This window comes from Rhinopithecus bieti, unplaced genomic scaffold (assembly GCF_001698545.2).
Source record: "Rhinopithecus bieti isolate Rb0 unplaced genomic scaffold, ASM169854v2 scaffold_46259, whole genome shotgun sequence".
Taxonomy (NCBI): Eukaryota; Metazoa; Chordata; class Mammalia; order Primates; family Cercopithecidae; genus Rhinopithecus; species Rhinopithecus bieti.
In genome coordinates this window covers 1,616,711-1,635,077 of record NW_016818844.1, presented here as the reverse complement: position 1 = coordinate 1,635,077, position 18,367 = coordinate 1,616,711, and the positions used below count along the sequence as shown (strand labels likewise).

The window sequence follows — 18,367 nt, the reverse complement described above, 5'->3', positions numbered from 1 at the left end:
CCAACTTTTAAATTTGTATTCTTTCCAGTCTTTTTTTCTTTTTCTTTTTCTTTTTTTTAAAGATGGAGTCTCGCTCTGTCACCCAGGCTGGAGTGCAATGGTGAGATCTCGGCTCACAGCAACCTCTGCTTCCCAGGTTCAAGCCATTCTCCTGCCTCAGCCTCCCGAGTAGCTGGGATTACAGGTGCCCACCACCAGACCTAGATAATTTTTCATATTTTTAGTAGAAATGGGGTTTCACCATATTGGCCAGGCTGGTCTTGAACTCCTGACCTCATGATCCACCCGCCTTGGCCTCCCAAAGTGCTGGGATTACAGGTGTGAGCCACCGCACCCAGCCTGGTCATTATTTTTTAACTGAGCAACTTTGGGTATTTTATTTTTTATTTTCAGTCAGCTTTTTAGCCATACCTCTTTTATTTTTGCAGTTTCTCTAAGGGTTATAATGTGTGTTTTATCTTATCACAATCTACTATGAATCAATTTCATGAGTCCTCCAATGATGTAAGACATTACAATGGAATATTTATCCTCTCATGTTATTTGTATTATTGTTGTCAAACATTTTACTTCGACATGTAATTTAAACCCAATGATACATTCTTATCATTTTTTGCTTAATCAATTCTAAAAGATTTTAAAAAGAAAATTATCTTTGCTCATATATTTGCCATTTCTCACAATCTGCATTCTTTTGTGCAGAATCGATTCTTCATCTAATATTGTTTTTTAGCCTGAAGAACGCCTTTTAATGTTTCTTATAGTGTATGTCAGTTGGTGATTATCTCAGCTTTTTTAAATCTGAAAATATTTTAATTTTGTCTTTATTCTTGAAGAATATTTTCCTAGATGTAGAATTATGAGTCGATAGTTTTGATTTTGATTTTCTTTATGCACTTAAAAAAATTATTCTATTGTTTTCTGGCTTGCATTATTTCTTTTGATAAGTCAGAGAAAATTCACACTGTTGGTTCTCTCTATATAATGTATGTTTGTTTTTAAACTCTCTCATGCTCTTGGTAAGATGATGATTACAAATCTCACACGCGCTTATAATTTTTCTTTACCTTTAATTTTCAGAAATTTGATTATTATACATTTAGGTTTGGCTTTCTTTGTGTTTGTCTTGCTTGAGATGTACTGAGATCCTGGGATCTATGGATTGATATTTTTCATCAAGTAAAAAAATTTGGATAATATGTCTTCAGTTGCTTTTCCACCCCTATTTCACACTTCTCCATTTAGGACTCGAATTACACATATGTTAGAATATTTGATATTGTTTCACAAGATATTGGGTCTCTATAGCTTTCTTTAGTCTTTTCATTACTTGCATCAGATTGGATAGTCTCTATAGCCTTGAGTTCATTGATCTTTTGTTGCTGTTGTTAAGCCCATTTACTGAATTTTTTATTTCAGACATTGTATTTTTTTCAGTTCTGGAATTTTAAGTTTTTGGTGTACTTTTCCTCTCTATTAATATTCTCCATATGTTCATTCATTATGATCATTTTTCCTTTGAAAACCTAAACATAGGATTACCTGGTGGAAACTTTTTTTTCTATTAACTCTAAAATCTTTGAGTGTGTTTCTATTTATAGTTTCATTTTCCTGGTTATGAGTCACTTTTTTCTGCTTCTCTGCATATCTAGAAACTCTTTGTTATATGCTAGATATCATTGATGTTATAGTCCTGGCAGTGTGAACTTTTTGTCTTTCTTTTTAAAAGAGTCATGTTCTGTCAGGCAGTTAATTTATTTGCCCATCAGGTTATCAGCTTGATCCTTTTAAAACTTGTTTTAAATCTTTGGCTGGGAAGGTCCAGAGTAGTCCTTATTCTAGGGTGATAATATCTCTACTCCTAAAGCCTGGTCTTTTCGGGGTCTCAACTGAATGCCCAAGATGTTCAACAAGGTGTCCTCACTGGCTATTTGGAGCCTCTACATTTCTCAGCACTGCGTAGCCTACATAATCTTTATTTATATCACGTCATTCCAGTTACCATTCTCTGTCAGGCTATGCCTACACAAGAGCAGGTTAATATCCATCTAATCATGAAAGGGGATCTCCATGCAGATTTCTGCAGCTCCTCTTTGCAATTCACTCCTGTCTGGTACTCTGACCTACAAAGTCCAGATACTTCAGTAGCCCAGGACTCAGATTCTATCTCCCTAGTTCAATAAGACCACAGTGCTTTGTTAGGGCTCCAGCTTCCTATACTGTGAACAAGAAAGCACCTCTAGAAAGAAAGTGGAGGCAGTTATGAAGCTCATTTTGTGTATTTCCTTTCTCTCAATGATAAGGGCCCTGAACTGCCTGTTGTCCAATATCTGCAAAGTATTGGTTAATGTAATTTTTCAGTTTTATAATTGTTTATGATAGTAAGAATATTTTAGTACTGGTTATTCAGTCATGGCCAAAAGAATGTCTTCGAATCTTTCTACGTGTCTTTGGAGACTTAATTGAAACACAAAACATTTCGCTTCACCCACTCCCACCCCTATTCATTATTCACTTTTTCTGGGATCTCATATCATTGTTCACAGTGTCTGGTAATTAGTAGGTGCCAGCAAAGTTGTTGATGCAGTGATTGAATGGACAAATAAAACAGTTCTTCTCCAGATCTCTGTCTGAACAGGCACCAGTTGAGGAACTCCATAGCAGTATATTGTATTACCTTACATACGGTGGCAGATAAAGAAAGGCTATGTTTAGACCAAGCCTCTATATAGAACCCAGGAGTAAGATGACCATAATATGCCAGAGAGGGAAAACTACAACCTTCCAATCATAATGCACATTCAGAGCTATTAGGATAGCAGTCTATGAAATAGGAGTCCAGGTCAGGAAGGGGAAAAGCCAAGCAGGTTACATACATAAAAAGGGAGACAGTTAAAGCCTAATTCCAAATCTTCAAATTCCATTTGTCTTTCTGCCAGACCTCCTTGCTTTGGCTTTTGGCTGAAAGCATTCTTTTTTTTTTTTTTTTTAAACATTTCAAGGGTCTCTTAACTCATTCTACGATATAAAATGATATAAAATGTTTCTTCCCTCTGGTGAAGATGTATGGAAATGCATACTGGACTATAAACAGTGGGACATCCAGAGAGTAATGACCACCATAACCTGACTGCTCTGCACACTGGGACTCTTGGACTGCAGACCTTAGGCTCCAGGGCGGGTGGGGTCTCAATCTGCCACAGTGACACACTAACACTGGCTTGCTGTACATTAATAACATAATTGAGGAAGAAATTCTCTTCCAATGGAGGAAATAAGACAGTTTTCTTTCGTTCTTTTCTTTTCTTTCTTTTTTTTTTTTTGAGATGGAGTTTCACTCTTGTTGCCCAGACTGGAGTGCAATGGTGTGATCTTGGCTCACTGCAACCTCCACCTCCCAGGTTGAAGCAATTCTGCCTCAGCCTCCCAAGTAGCTGGGATTACAGGCATGTGCCGCCACGCCTGGCTAACTTTGTATTTCTGGTAGAGACGGGGTTTCTACTAAACCTCCGCATCGGTCAGGCTGGTCTTGAGCTCCCAATCTCAGGTGATCCGCCCACCTTGGCCTCCCAAAGTGCTGGGATTACAGGCGTGAGCCACCACACCCAGCCGACAATTTTCAGAAATATATTACACAAGGAAAAAACATAAAGGAGGATTTTCACTTGAAGAAATTAGCAAAACTGGTTAAACAGCAGACCTCAAAAATGTGCATTCCAATTTTCCCCTTCCTTACTCTTCTATCTGGTTCTACCATTTATCACATTGAGCTGAAAGCCAAGGCTTTTTTTTTTCCCCTTTTCATTAAACTGGGAGGGCTGGTTGCATGAGTATGTGTGCGAGTCTGTGGTCTGTGTATGCATGCACATGTGTGTGTCTATGTGTATGTGAGAAGATGGAGAATTTGAATTTCTAACCATCTGAGTGAAATAGCACAGTAGACTATGAGGAACATGTGGGTGTCTCTACATTGGTGAAAGGGCAGTTGAGGAAAGAGTTTGCCATGAAGGATGGCTTAGACTTGACAGATACATCATAGCTGCCAACAGTTGAAAAGCTTAGTTCAGGTGAGTCTTGGATAATCTGCTCTTAGGAGTGAAAGAGTCACACTCAGGATCACATTAAAAAAATAATATGAAAATAATAAAACCCAGTAATTTTGGAAAATGCACTAATTGTGTTGTCCAAATGTAAATCAAGGCCCATATTCCCAGGAAGACTCAGAAGGTTTGAAGCATATTCCCTCCAGAGGAAACGCTGAAGGTCAACCCGCCCACACAACGTGACCTTTCACAGTCCTGGCAGAGATGAATGTCAAGCTGGCAAGGCTGTCTCTGTCTGGTATTTCCATCAAAACTGACTCTTGGCACCTTTAATTGTGGCTGTGTTTGCATTGTCACACCTTTGTCACACCTACCAATGCCAAGCCCAGCCAGACTTATTTATTCCCAGCTAATTTCAAGAAGGAATAAACTTAATCTAAAAGGTATACATAGTATGAAAGCAAGTGAAGAAATTTAAGTGCAAATCAGAGGTAAGACAAATACAAATACAGAAACAATGTCAAGGGTCCTAATTGCATTCTAGGACACCCAGTACATTTACTGATAGTGATCCACAGATTTCACTCCGGGTTTTCCAGAAGCCAATGTAGAAGGAAAACATAAATGGTTTCTTGTGTCTTTAAGGCAAAAACAAACTAATTCCTTGGAACGATCATAGCTATTTCTGGCAAAGACACCAGAGAGATGATATCCCCAGGATCCTCATAAAGAGGACATTGTGCAATATGGTGAACAACATCCTTAATAACATTGCACAATGAGTGCAAGCACAAGGTTTGCCGGGCTGTTTTAATATTTCACAGTGCAGGATGCTAGAATACGGTCGAAGTGCAATAAAGCAAAAGCACTTCTATAGGTAGTCAAAACAAGTCAGCCTTACATATGGGGCTCTCCAGAGGCCTGGCATCATCCAAGAGTAGATTCTAGAAACTCTTGAGGACTGGAAGAACTGGATACCTTTCAGGAAATCCTTGAGATGCATAATTTCTGCAATGGACTGAATGTTTGTGTCTCACTCAAATTAATGTATTGAAACCCTATCCTCCAAGGTGATGGTATTACAAGGTGGGGCCGGCTGGGTGCAGTGGCTCATATCTGTAATCCCAGCACTTTGGGAGGCTGACGCAGGTGGATTATGAGGTCAAGAGATTGAGACCATCCTGGCCAACATGGTGAACTCCATCTTCACTAAAAATACAAAAATTAGCCGGGTGTGGTGGTGCACGCCTGTAGTATCAGCTTCTTGGGAGGCTGAGGCAGGAGAATTGCTTGAACCTGGGAAACGGAGTTCCAATGAGCCGAGATCGTGCCACTGCCTTCCAGCCTGGCAACAGAGTGAGAATCCGTCCCAAAAACAAACAAACAAACAAGAAATTGGGGCCTTTGGGAGGGTGGGGCCCTCATGAATGAGAGTAGTGCCCTCAGGAGAATAGACATGAGAGAGCTTGCTATCTCTCTGCTATGTGAGGACATTGCAGAAAGATGGCTGTCTGCAGACCAGGAAATGGGCCCTCACCAGACACTAGATCTGCTGGCACCTGATCTTGGACTTCCCAGCCTCCAGAACTGTGAGAAATAAACGTTTGTTGTCTAAGCTGCCCAGTCTATGGTATAGTTGATGCAGCAGCCTGAACTAAGACAATTTCTCTCCATCTAGTTTTGACAATTCTTATGTAGCGAGTTGCAGTGAATTTTAACATATTCTCTCTGAGAGGCACAGGATTGTAGCTAACTTGTGTGGCTGGTAGACACACCTGCCAAGATGGAGGCAGGGTTGGCATTCTCTTGGGAAAGTTGGGAATCGAAGAACAGAAGGTCCAGCAACCAAAAATCAAACCAAAATATTCCCTTCTCTTACATCCCAAAAGGCCTCATGAGAGGTACTTTCCTGGCTGGGAGGCCTGGGCCAGAGGACAGGATCCATGAAGAGTGGGAGAGTGGAAGGAAAGCTAGAGTTAGATCAAACTGGAGACATTTGAACCTAATTCTGTAAGTAACAGGCAGGTAAAAGAGATTTTCAAGTCCCAAGGAAACATGAGGAAAGCTGTACTTAAGAAAATTCCCCTGAAGCCTCTGGGATTAAGGGGAACAGACCAGTGATGGGGAAACCAGCCACCCACAGTCTCATTTCAGGAACAAAGTGATAGGGACCAGAACTAAGGTGCAGGCTGTTTACCAAGAGATAAGAGGAAACATGTAGATAATGGGACTTCGAAGGGACGTTAAACATGGTCCCCTGCACCAGAAAAGCTGCTTTGAAAGAAAAGGTTGGGATGATTTACAACCTTCCAGTGAGAACACTGCGATTAAAGCCGAAATGCACAACACATTTTCAAGATTGGGCTTCTTGGTCCTTCAATTTCCCTTCTTAACCGATATGAATACTTTGAGAAACAAATACGAGTTTTGTTCCCAAAATCAAATTGGATTCTACAAAAGGAATCTAACTGGATTCATAAAAAAATCCAAAATTTCATCAATATGATTATATTTAAAACATTGTAAATGTTTTAAAATATGCTGAATATTTATTTTAGCTTTTAAAAGGATCATTGCCTTCATTAGCCAGTGCAGCATGCCAGGCACTGGGCTGGTGTTCTGCATATACCTAGCAGTGAGGTGACCACAGGGGATGTTAGACAAGGGACAAAGCTCAAACCACCCATAGAGCACAATCAGACCCTAACTCACAAAGTGGACATTCTTAGACATAGGTAGAGCTTAGCCCGTGCTTTTCAAACTACAGATGGGACTTATAGGCACAAACGTTGGGATACTTATGTTGGATTATTAGAAAATTTTTTTCCTTTTGTGGTCACATAAGGTTATTCCTGAATTGATCAAGGCTACAAAAAGGAGGAGACCATCAGATATGGCCATTGCTGAGCTCTGAGCAGTTCACTTCCACAGCTCTGAGTGCACATCACAGGCTGGGAACACAAGATGTGTGAGACAGGGCTCAGTCCCAGTGAGGTTCCTTGATAGCCCCTTCTAATATCCTCCTGCATGTACAGTGGTAGAGATATTAACAGGACGAGGGCCCCCGTAACATTTTTCTTAAAGCTGGAATTCTAAATTTGTATTGCCTCTTGCCAGCTGGTTACATCAAGGGCTGCTTTGTGACCAAATGAAATAATGTCAAAAAAAGACTTTAAAACGTTTTTGAATGATTGTCATTTTTAAGAAGGTCACAGTGGGATTCCCACCGCCCTCCCTCCCTGCCCCACAAACTTCTCCTGCAGCTTCCACGTCATGGCAGGGAGGAACTTTCTCAGCTCCTCTTCTACCCACACTCATTTTCCAGGGACAGAATCCTAGAACATTGAAGGAACATTCAGGTCATCTATTCCCATCCACCTGCTCTTAGAGGACATCTCTGTATTTGTTAAACCTCACTATATTTAATTTGTGGAAAGAAAGAATTGTAAGAATTTTATATTTCAGGCTGGGCATGGTGGCTCATGCCTGTAATCCCAGCACTTTGGGAGGCCAAGGTGGGTGGATCACTTGAGGTCAGGATTTCAAGACCAGCCTGGCCAACATGGTGAAACTCCGTCTCTACTAAAAACGCAAAAATTAGCTGGGCGTGGTGGTGCACACCTGTATTCCCAGCTACTTGGGAGGCTGAGGCAGGAGAATCACTTGAACCCAGGAGGCAGAGGTTGCAGAGAGTCGAGATTGCACCACTGCACTCCAGCTTGGGCAACAGAGCAAGACTCCGTCTCAAAAAAAAAAAAAAAAAAGAATTTTATATTTCAAGGAGCCTCCTTTTTCTTTAAGATCGCGCAATAGAAACAAAATTCATGTAGAGATTTTCTAGGTCTTAAAAGATTTATTTTTCTATCCATTGGATTATAGTTGCAAACTTAAAATTTCTTATTCCAGTTTTAAATACTAGAATTTCTCATAAATCAGCCCCTAGGGAGAGGTACAAATGATTTTATTTACTCAACAAAGTAAATCAAGGGGCAATCCTTCTCTCGACTGCTGTTTAATTCTGATTCTGACAAATAGGGCTTTCCCTGCCATAGCAAAGACTCACCTTTTGGAGGTTTCAGCTTCCCTGAAACCACCAGGGCTAGACACAGAAAGACTGAGTCTCTCTCTCTCTGGGAGACACTGTATGAGCCATGACTACTGCCGTCGTTACCATCACTAAGAAGCTGTCCTGGACACGTCCTATTCCCTAAGTGTCACACATTCACTTGGTAATCAATCCTGTTTAGATTAATCCAATCTTAAAGACAGGGAAACAGAGTGCTAATAGTATAGTTACATGACTAAGGCCACAGACAAGAACCAAAACAATGAATAGGATTAGCTTGTTGAGCCACTGAATGAGTTCAGTTCTTTATTACCTTAGTGGCAACTTCTCCCCTAGTTCCAGTTTCTAGTCCTTCAGCAACACTGGACCTGTGTATCTTTTAAATTTTATTTTATATTTTGTAGAGACAGGGTCAGCCTCTGTCACCCAGGTTGGAGTGCGCAGGTGCAATCACAGCTCACTGTAACCTCAGACTCCTGGGTTAAAGTCATTCTCCCACCTCAGCCTCTGGAGTAGCTGGGACCTCAGGCAGGCACAACCACACCTACCTAATTAATTTTCTTTTCTTTTTTTTCCTTTTGTCTTTTTTTCTTTTTTCTTAGAGATGGGGTCTCACTATGTTGCCCAGGCTGGTCTCAAACACCTGGCCTCATATAATCCTCCTTGGATTACAGACATGCACCACTGTGCCTGGCCTTCAGTGTCTTTTCAATGTGATACTGGGAACCTAGAAGTGTATTGGCCCAGTATGCAATAGAGAAAAAAGACAAGGTTTGAATAATTTATAACTTGTTTGATTTTGTGAGCCTAGCACAGATTTTACATTGTAACAATTTTACATCCCAAGGATATTCTTTAAGATCTGCCCATAGGAATAAAATTTGTTCTGTGACCTGTCTGGCAAGCTAGATTTTAAATGTGTTACAATACCTTTAAATGAAACAGCACTGGTTTTTCACAGAATTTCTATTTCACAACACTATGTATTTATGTGACACTTATCAATTTAAAAAGGAATGCTTCAGAGTATCTTATCTGATGTACACATCAACCTGGCTATGCAGACGTAATTTCCAGGGCACTGATTCTCAAAAGAGACTTGTCTTGTGGAAGGGTCTGCTCTTTTGAATTTAAAATCAGTATTCTTCTTTTATCACACACTGTCTAATGAGGCTTGACAAATTACAAGCCAAGGTTTCCTGAATTTATTTATTTTCAACCAGCTCATGGGAGAAAATGAAATTAACCCAATCACTAAGTACACATTGTAACTCACATTGGGCAGTTTAGAAGCATAAGAATAAGAAACATTGAAATAGATGATAGTTATCTCTGTAAGTGATATGATTTCCCACTACTCCTGCCCTGTTTAAAGATATGAAAACTAATGCACTCAACTCTACTCAGAAGAGTCCTTAGAATAAATATTTTAATTAAAGAATATTTAATTCAAGTTGTATTATCTTTTTTTGCTCGCATGAATTTATTTTTGAGTGCTGAATGTTAAGATATGCAGACCCTGTTCACGTTCCGTAAGAAGCCCTCTTTCTTCCCAGATTCGCTGTCTAGACAAACATGGCTTCGTCTCTCCTATTAACAGGTCACACAATTTGCAATGAAGAAAAATACGTGGTCAGGGATTCTGAATGGATAACTCATTATTGTATGGGTAAGTTTGGAACCAAGGGATTTGACAGATTACTCAATTTATACAGACCTAAGAACTAAGCATTTGCTAATGACCTGAATGTTGTCATAGAGCAGAGAAAATTCTAGATAACTCCAAGATTAGTGGGAAAGCTATCCCTCTGTATGGATTAGCCAGCTAAGATAAACGTTTGGGTTGGATTTGCTTTAGATAAGATTCAGTTACACAGATATTTTTATATGTCCCCACAGGCCAGTGATTATGGGGTGTTAGCCAAACTATGAGATGGCTGATAACATTTCACACAGACAGAAACATAAATCCTATTTTTTGATATTTTCCAGACGTGGTGGTAATGTGTAGCTACATCCTGATAATTGTGCCTGTTGCTTTCAATGTTCATTTTACAAGAGACATCTAGGTTTCATGACTTTAATTAAGTCTTGCAGAATGAACACTGAAAGAAAAATTGCTAAGATAGCCAATAATTCAAACAGCTGTTAGAAGTGACCTACAAAGGTGCTACCACAATAGCCTTTAAGAATGAATTCTGGTAAAACCAACTTTTATTTGTTTAATTTCAACAACCAAAAATACTTTCCAAAATGGTTAATCATTTTTTTCTTTCATATTCTCTCCTTATTTAACCCACCTCCCTCCCTCTGTTCCTTCCCTCTCAAGCACTGGAGTCTACTGTATAGGCCGTGGACTCTGGGGTCAGTCACATCTAGGTGTTCATGCTCCTCTACCACTGGTGACTGTGTGGCCGTGGGCACCTTACTTAAATTCATTCGCTCAGATTTCTCATGTCGACAGTTGGGTAATAGCACCTAACTTACTTTATAGAGCTATTATAAGGAATATTTTGATAATATAAGTAAAGAATCTAATGTGGTACCTGGCATGTACTTGCTGCTCAAGAAACTTGCAACTGTCTACCTTCTCATCTACCAGTATTTACTGGGCATCCTACCATGAGCCAGTCAATGCACTGGGGAGAGCTACATGAATAAGCCATGAAGCCCCAGCCTTTGAAAGGCTCACAGTCTAAAAGAGTCTGACTTAGTTAATTTTTCATAGTCCGCAGGAATAGAAAAACCTTAATGCATAAACTTTGTAAGGCTATTGAAAACAAACTGGCTTTGGTTTTCAAATTATTATTTATAATGTTGTCATCAAGAAAACATTTATTGATTGCCAACCATGTGGTCACATACCTGACACTAAGGACAAGGCCCTGACCTCAGAGATTCATGGTCAACACAAACACTCAAACACAAATATAGCTTTCATCACAACTTTATTTTAAATAAAAGAACAAAGTAATCTCTATTATTTTTTGTTTGAACAATTAGGTGAACAAAAACGGTAAATATTTGATTGATGGAAATGTAGAAAATATATACAAATGCTGTATCACTCATCAAAAGGAAATACTGAGAAATGAGTAAGTTGAGGAAATATAGTTACACAAATAATTAAAAAGGCAAATGCCCATATAACACCATGCATTTATGGTATCATTGTTTTCTCCCGCTTTCCAAAAACTCATCTTATTAGATGACTCTTTTCTATTTCCTAAGACCTACCTCCTCTAAGACAATTTCTGGAAAACAGATCTCACCATGAGAAAAATGTAGCAGCCTTACACTAATGAGGATCATGTACACATACCTCCATGCCTAGATCAACTTCGTTTCAGTCACCTCAAAGCTTTCCATGCAGGTGACCCAGCCTTAGACTACAGGATCATCTTCATCCTCCCATGAGAGAATGCTGCTTTACTGCATGCAGTTCACGTCATTTGCTATGGGAAGCCCGGGATTCCCTGCAGTCTAATTTCCTTGCTTCTCTATAGATCACATTTTCGGATCCAAACTTAACTGTCTCACCCATCCAAATCGCAAAGTCCTTTCACACATGCCTCTCACCACTTGGTCAGCACTGGAAGACATCCTTGTGTTTCTCATTGATGCTCTCAGGTCATTCTCTCATCCTAATCCCATGCTCCATCTCGTTGCCATCTCCTGTTGGCCTCTCTGGTCATTCCCACTCCTTCCATAAAGATTGTGTCTCTAGTTCAGTCACTCTCTCCACCATGCCTCCCGCCATTACTCCTGGGGATGTCAATATCCATAGAGATGCTTTTTCCAACATCCTGGTGCCTGGTCCAATCTCTACCCCTGCAATGATCTCATCTTCCCCTCAACCTCAGCCAGTCATTCCCAAGGTGATAACCCTAGAGTTTGATTATCAAAAAATTGCTTTCCCTCTAAAGATATCAGTTTGAAACATCCCATTTTCCAGTAACCACCTCATTTTTCCAGCTCATTTCCTCTAATCTTTCAACTTCAGCAATCTTTGCACCCTTCCCAGACCCACGATTCATTGGTCCTGTTTCCTACTTCTTTCACCCCCTCACTTCCCTGCATCCTCAGCTTACACTCCACGGCCAAGTATTATACTCATTGTCACAACCTTACATATGAAATACATTCTCAGCTTCATGACACTCACTTGGTTCAACCCAGTCCTGGTTAACTCTAACTCTGCCCTTCCATGCCTACATCCACAATGTTGAATGTGGCTTAGAGAAAACCACACAGTAATTAATCTTTACAGATCTCTTTAAAATAATGATCACTAACCTCAAGTGAGTGTTTCATGCTGCCCAGCATTCATACTACATACAGGTTGAGCATTCCAAATTCAAAAATCCAAAATCTTAAATGCTTCAAAATCCAAAACCTTTTGAGCACTGACGTGATGCCACAAGTGAAGAATTCCACACCTGACCTCTTGTGATGGGAACAGTCAAAATGCGGGTGCACAGCCTACAGTTTCTTCAGTGTCCCCAAGGAGAAAAAGACCCTCTTGGCCATTTATAAAAGTCACCCAGCAGAAGGCCTCCTCATCCCTAGAGGACCCACTTCTTGGTCTCTCAACTGTTTCTGATGTTTCTTCCCACCTAAATAAATAAAATGCAGTGTACATTAACCTTTTAATCAAAACCCAGCACCCTGGGTGGAGACCGGGAGCCTGCAGCTGTCTGCTGCTGCTCTTGCCTAGCAGCGGATCCAGGTATTCTGGTGATGTCACTGAGCTGCACCATTACCCTGAACATAGTATTTATTCATGGTATTAACGGTATGTCACATTTTTTACCTGTTAAATCCCTATGTGTGAATAATTATAAGAAAATAAATGCTTATCAGTAGCACATAAAATCAGAGTCAGGAATGATGGTAATTCCAAACAACCGCAGATTGCCCAATGGGTGGCTGAGATGGTGACACCTTTGCTGTCTGATGCTTCATTGTACACAAGTTTTGCTTCCTGCACAGAATTATTAAAAATCTTGCATAAAATTGTCTTCATGCTATGTATATAGGATTTATAAGAAACATAAATACGTATGTGTTTAGACTTGGGCCCCATCCCCAAGATATTTCATTATGTATAGGCAAATATTCCAAATCAAAAAAATCCAAAATCCAAAACACTTCTGGTCCCAAGTATTTCAAATAAAGAATATTCAGCTTGTATATTTCCCTACTCCCTTGATTCTTCCATTCCTATTCCATCTCTGTAACACCCGCCCCTACCTGCATCTGTGCCGTATATTCTCTCTTTTCTCCCACTTCTGTGGATGAATAACCATGGGTTTCAACCTCCCAGTCTCATCCCAGACCTTTGGATTCCCTCACCTGCCATTGTAGCAAGCCCTCCTCTTTCCTTTGCCTGAAATTCCTCCGTTCTGTTTCTTCTCTGCAGTGGTCCTTCTGAAGCCCAGTCCTGCCACCAGCCGATAGACTAATGCTAAGGCGCACTGGCCTTTCTTGTTCTAGCAGGGATCCAATAGTTGCTCAACTTCTGTGACACCAGCCATGGCCTCCAGCCATGGTATATCTCCCAAACTGGGAGATACAACAATTATATCCAATCTCCTCCCTTGGAGGGAATTATCTTCACACTGCAACAGGGAGAAGTTCAACTTTCCCCTAAACATGTCCTGTGGTGGAATTATTTTTTATCTTGTGAACTGATGAACTGTCAAAGCTGGGAAGAAACTTAGAAATCACATTGAGGATCTAAGGAAGAAATCAAGGTTCTGATAGGCCAAGTCACTTGTGATGCTCTGTATATCCTGATAGAAAGCGGGGGTTTTTCCTAACTAAAAAAAGATATGGAGTTTTCAAGGGTCTATGCAAGTGACAAAATGAATTATACACCAGTTTTTCGTGTTGAATGAACTAAATAAACACTATGATACAAATTCCAAACAAATACCCGAAAGCAGGAATGAGAGAAGAAGGTGAAATGGTGAGATGGAAGGGGAAGTCCTGGTTAAGAGATAGCCGTGTGGGTTTGACTAGCTCTACCTCTAACTTGCTGTAAGCCTTGGGAAAGCCTATTCATTTCTCTGGGTTTGCTTTTCCCATTAGTTAGGTGGGAGGAAGGGATGAGACTACCCCTTCGGAGGGTACTTGTCACCATCACACTCTTTGCATTCTCTCCTTAGCCCAGCGTTCACACGCATCTCACAAGAAAACTCCCTCCAATGCCTTCTGCTTTCTGTTCGTATTCTTGATCCTTCACCTCTTCACACAGTATTTTCAAGTTGCCTGGCTCCTGCTGTTGGCAGCATGGTGATTACTCATTCATTTTTCTCCTGTTCTCATAGAAATAAGCTAACCCATCAGCCTAGGTGACTTGACTGACTAAAGAAGAGCAGAAACGGATCATCAACTCTCACTTTCCCATCTTTCTGTATCCACCTAAACAAAGGATGGTTAAATGGGATTTACGATCCAACAGATTCCATTTCTTTTGAAAACCCTTGAACTTGGTGCCCCCCGTTGGCCTTCTAACATTCATTATCTATTAATTTGACTTAGATTTAAAGCCAATGATTAATCTGTCCACTCTAGAATGTTTTCCTGACAGGCTCCCTGTTTAGGTAGATGCAAGTAATACTCCTGAACTCAAGAGCAGTAGGGGCACCACAATCCTGTTTTCTTACATTAACAAGAAAATAATTTATTTCTATTCTGGAATATATAAGCCAAAAGAATAGAATAGAAAAATGGGGCTTCCTCATTTGTATTCTTTCTTTCTTTCTTTCTTTCTTTCTTTCTTTCTTTCTTTCTTTCTTTCTTTTTTGAGATGGAGTTTCGCTCTTGTCACCCAGGCTGGAGTGCAATGGCGCGATCTCAGCTTGCTGCAACCTCCACTTCTCGGGTTCCAGTGATTCTCCTGCCTCAGCCTCCCGAGGAACTGGGATTACAGGCATGGGATTACAGGTGTGTGCCACCATGCCCAGCTAATTTTTGTATTTTTAGTAGAGACGGGGTTTCACCATGTTGGCCAGGCTGGTCTCGGACTCCTGACCTCAGGTGATCCACCTGCCTCAGCCTCCCAAAGTGCTGGGATTATAGGCATGAGCCACCGTGTCCATCCTATTTGTATTCTTGATATAGAATTTGTATCAATCATTCATTATGGTACCAGACAACAGAAATAGGATGTGCCATGGACCTTGATCATTCTTTTGGGCTGAGATTTACGCCCCTATTCTAGGTTTGGGCAATTACGTACTGCACCAGAACTAGCTAATTGTTCACCAAAGCCTTTTACTTTTTTTCCTGGGTACTCAGCTAGATAGCATTTCCTGGCCTCTTTTGTAGTCAAGTCAATTGTGGACAGTAGAATGTACAAGGAAATGATGTATCCCAGGTTTAGGCCAAGCTCATAACAATCTTCCATGCAATCTCCCACTTACTGCCAGCTTGGTACTGAAGTCCAAGGTGGACTTGAAAGCAATGTGCTAGGGAATAGGTGGAGCTTCTATCTGCCTGAATCCTTGGTAGTGCAGAATGAAACCATCCCCTTCCCCGACTATCTCCACTCACTGATTGGACCCTATATGAATGTATAACAGACGTCTGTTGCATCAGCCACTGAAATTTGGGGCCTAATAGTTACAGCAACTAGCATTACTTTAATTAATCTACCCATTTTGTGACTCTCAGGGATAGGCAGTCACCACCTCCCATCAGAGAAACTGGAGAGTCAGACACTTTCTTTCCCAGGCTCCCTTCCATCTAGAGCACACACGTGAAATCTTGGCTTTGTGAATCTGTTAAACCCACATCCGACATTGACTAATGAGCTGGAGACACAAAGAAGCAAGGTTATGTGGAATGCATTCTGGAAGGGAGGTGTTCATCCGGTTTCTGGGGGCAGCTGCGGTGGCAGCAGCAGTGTCCAGTATCCAGGCTCATGGTATCAATGACATGATGCCAGTGTCTGGATTCACCAGCCAAGATGTGACTCCTTCAAAGCTGTAGTGTGATTTTAGACTTGGCTCTTGTCCAATAGCTGCAACGCCTGCTTTGCTAGCCTTTTCAGAAGTCTGTGCCCTTTGCAACATCTTCCAACAAATCCGTCTACTTAAGTTAGCTAGACTTGAGTTTTGTAGCTCATGACCAAGAACTCTTATGGACACAAATGCATCCCTTTCAGGGAGGGGAAGACAGGATACTTGCTTGGTCTACAGCCTTGGGGAGCTTGCCTCCCCTCTGGAGTGTATTTCTCATTTTCTGAAAAGAGTCAGAGTCTATCCTGTGAACATTTCATGTTTCCACTAACGGCTTCAGTAGACTTCAGGAGGGAGAACAAGCCCATCTATATTTTGACTGCCTCGGGTTCGGGTGAAGTAGATTAAATTTGGCCAAAATAAAGCCAGTTATTTTGGAAAACAAGAAACTGAAAAGGAAAATGCTGAAAAGAAAACTCTAAAATGTCTAAGGAGGTAAAAGAAAACAGACCTTCCCTAGGAATACTGTACTATATGTTTTAAAGAGACATAAAACAGAACAGCCATTTTAGGTTAACTGGATTCTTCCCACAATAAAAGCATGATTTAGGTTTTGCCAAGCGATGTGCCCTTTTAAAGTCCCTGTGTCCAACTGCAATTGAACTGGGTTAAAAAAAATGTATTGTTTAAGAGTGAGGGTATTGGGGCAGGGTTGCTGTCATTTTTTTCTCAAGACGTTGTTATGGTGCCAAAGTTATTGCCAGGTTATATTCCTTATCACCAGGTTATATTCCTACTGTGGCTGGCAGGAACAAGGGATATCAATGAGCAATAGCAGAGATCCTCCTAGGCAGTCTTCTCTCACGTAATCTCTGCCTCTATCTTGGGGATGGCTACATTTGTCAGTTCTGAGCCTCCTTCTGTATTTCATCTGATGAAGTTCAAGGAGTCTGGTATGTTGTAATATTGACAAATAATGCCTCCCTGTAATCATACCACTGTGCAAATGTGGCAGAGTCACTTTTTCTACCCCCAGACTCTGAGCTGTCCTTGGGAATGGCTTTAACTACCAGAATGTGGCAGAAATGACACAGTGCCTGTCTGGGAAGCTGGGCCATAAGAGTCCTTGAAGTGTTCAGATTTCCCCTTTTCAAACCCAAACACCACCTGGCTGTGAAGATGCCTAGTCTGGCCCCTGGGAGACTGAGTGGTCCCGTGGAGGAGATCCAAGGCTCCAAGTTTGGCAGCCAGCCTCTAGACCTCCCAGCCTGGCTCATCTACCTGCTGAATGAAACTGCTCAAGCGGTCCAGGTGACAGCAGCAGCAGAACCACTGGCCAACCCACGCAACAGTGGGAAATAGTACAGCATTGCTATTCTAAACCATGAAGTTTTGTGGTGGCCAGTTATGCCTCAAGATATAATTGATCTAAGATGGGACCAGAACATTTATTGTGCTAGATTAAGAAGCACTGCTTGTGATGAGGAGCTGACAGACAGAAAAAGCACTACAAAATTCTAAAATCTCATTAACTTGTACCCTTTAAACTCAAAGATTGGTTAAGTTTGCTAAAGAAGCTAAACATGGCATAGAACTTGTGATAGAAACTACAACTCACATTCAACTAGGTTAGCTCTAAAAGATTTTCCCTTGAATTCCAGCAAAAACTGAAAACCTTTCATCAAAAAAGGAGCAGGGGTCGCTATTCTTATATCAAATAAAACAGACTTTAAACCAACAACGGTAAAACAGGACAAGGAAGGGTATTACATAATGATAAAGTGTTCAATTTAACAAGACTTAACTATCCTAAATATATATGCACCCAACATTGGAGCACCCGGATTCATAAAACAAGTACTTATAGAGCTACGAAAAGACTAAGACAGCCACACAATTACGGTGGAGGACTTCAACACCCCATTGGCAGCATTAGACGGATCATCGAGGCAGAAAACTAACAAAGAAATTCTGGGGCCGGGCGCAGTGGCTCAAGCCTATAATCCCAGCACTTTGGGAGGCCGAGACGGGCGGATCACGAGGTCAGGAGATGGAGACCATCCTGGCTAACACAGTGAAACCCCGTCTCTACTAAAAAATACAAAAAACTAGCCGGGCGAGGTGGCGGGCGCCTGTAGTCTCAGCTACTCCAGAGGCTGAGGCAGGAGAATGGCGTGAACCCAGGAGGTGGAGCTTGCAGTGAGCTGACCCGGCCACTGCACTCCAGCCCGGGTGACAGAGTGAGACTCCATCTCAAAAAAAAAAAAAAAAAAAAAAAAAAAAAAAAATTT

The 18,367-nt window shown here is 41.0% G+C and overlaps 1 protein-coding gene across 1 annotated transcript in view; it reads right to left on the bottom strand.

The window, feature by feature from the left end:
- The window catches only part of PCNX2 (pecanex 2), a 295,611-nt gene that overhangs the window by 27,945 nt on the left and 249,299 nt on the right, over positions 1-18,367 (bottom strand). The gene's annotated exons all lie outside the window — the stretch shown is intronic.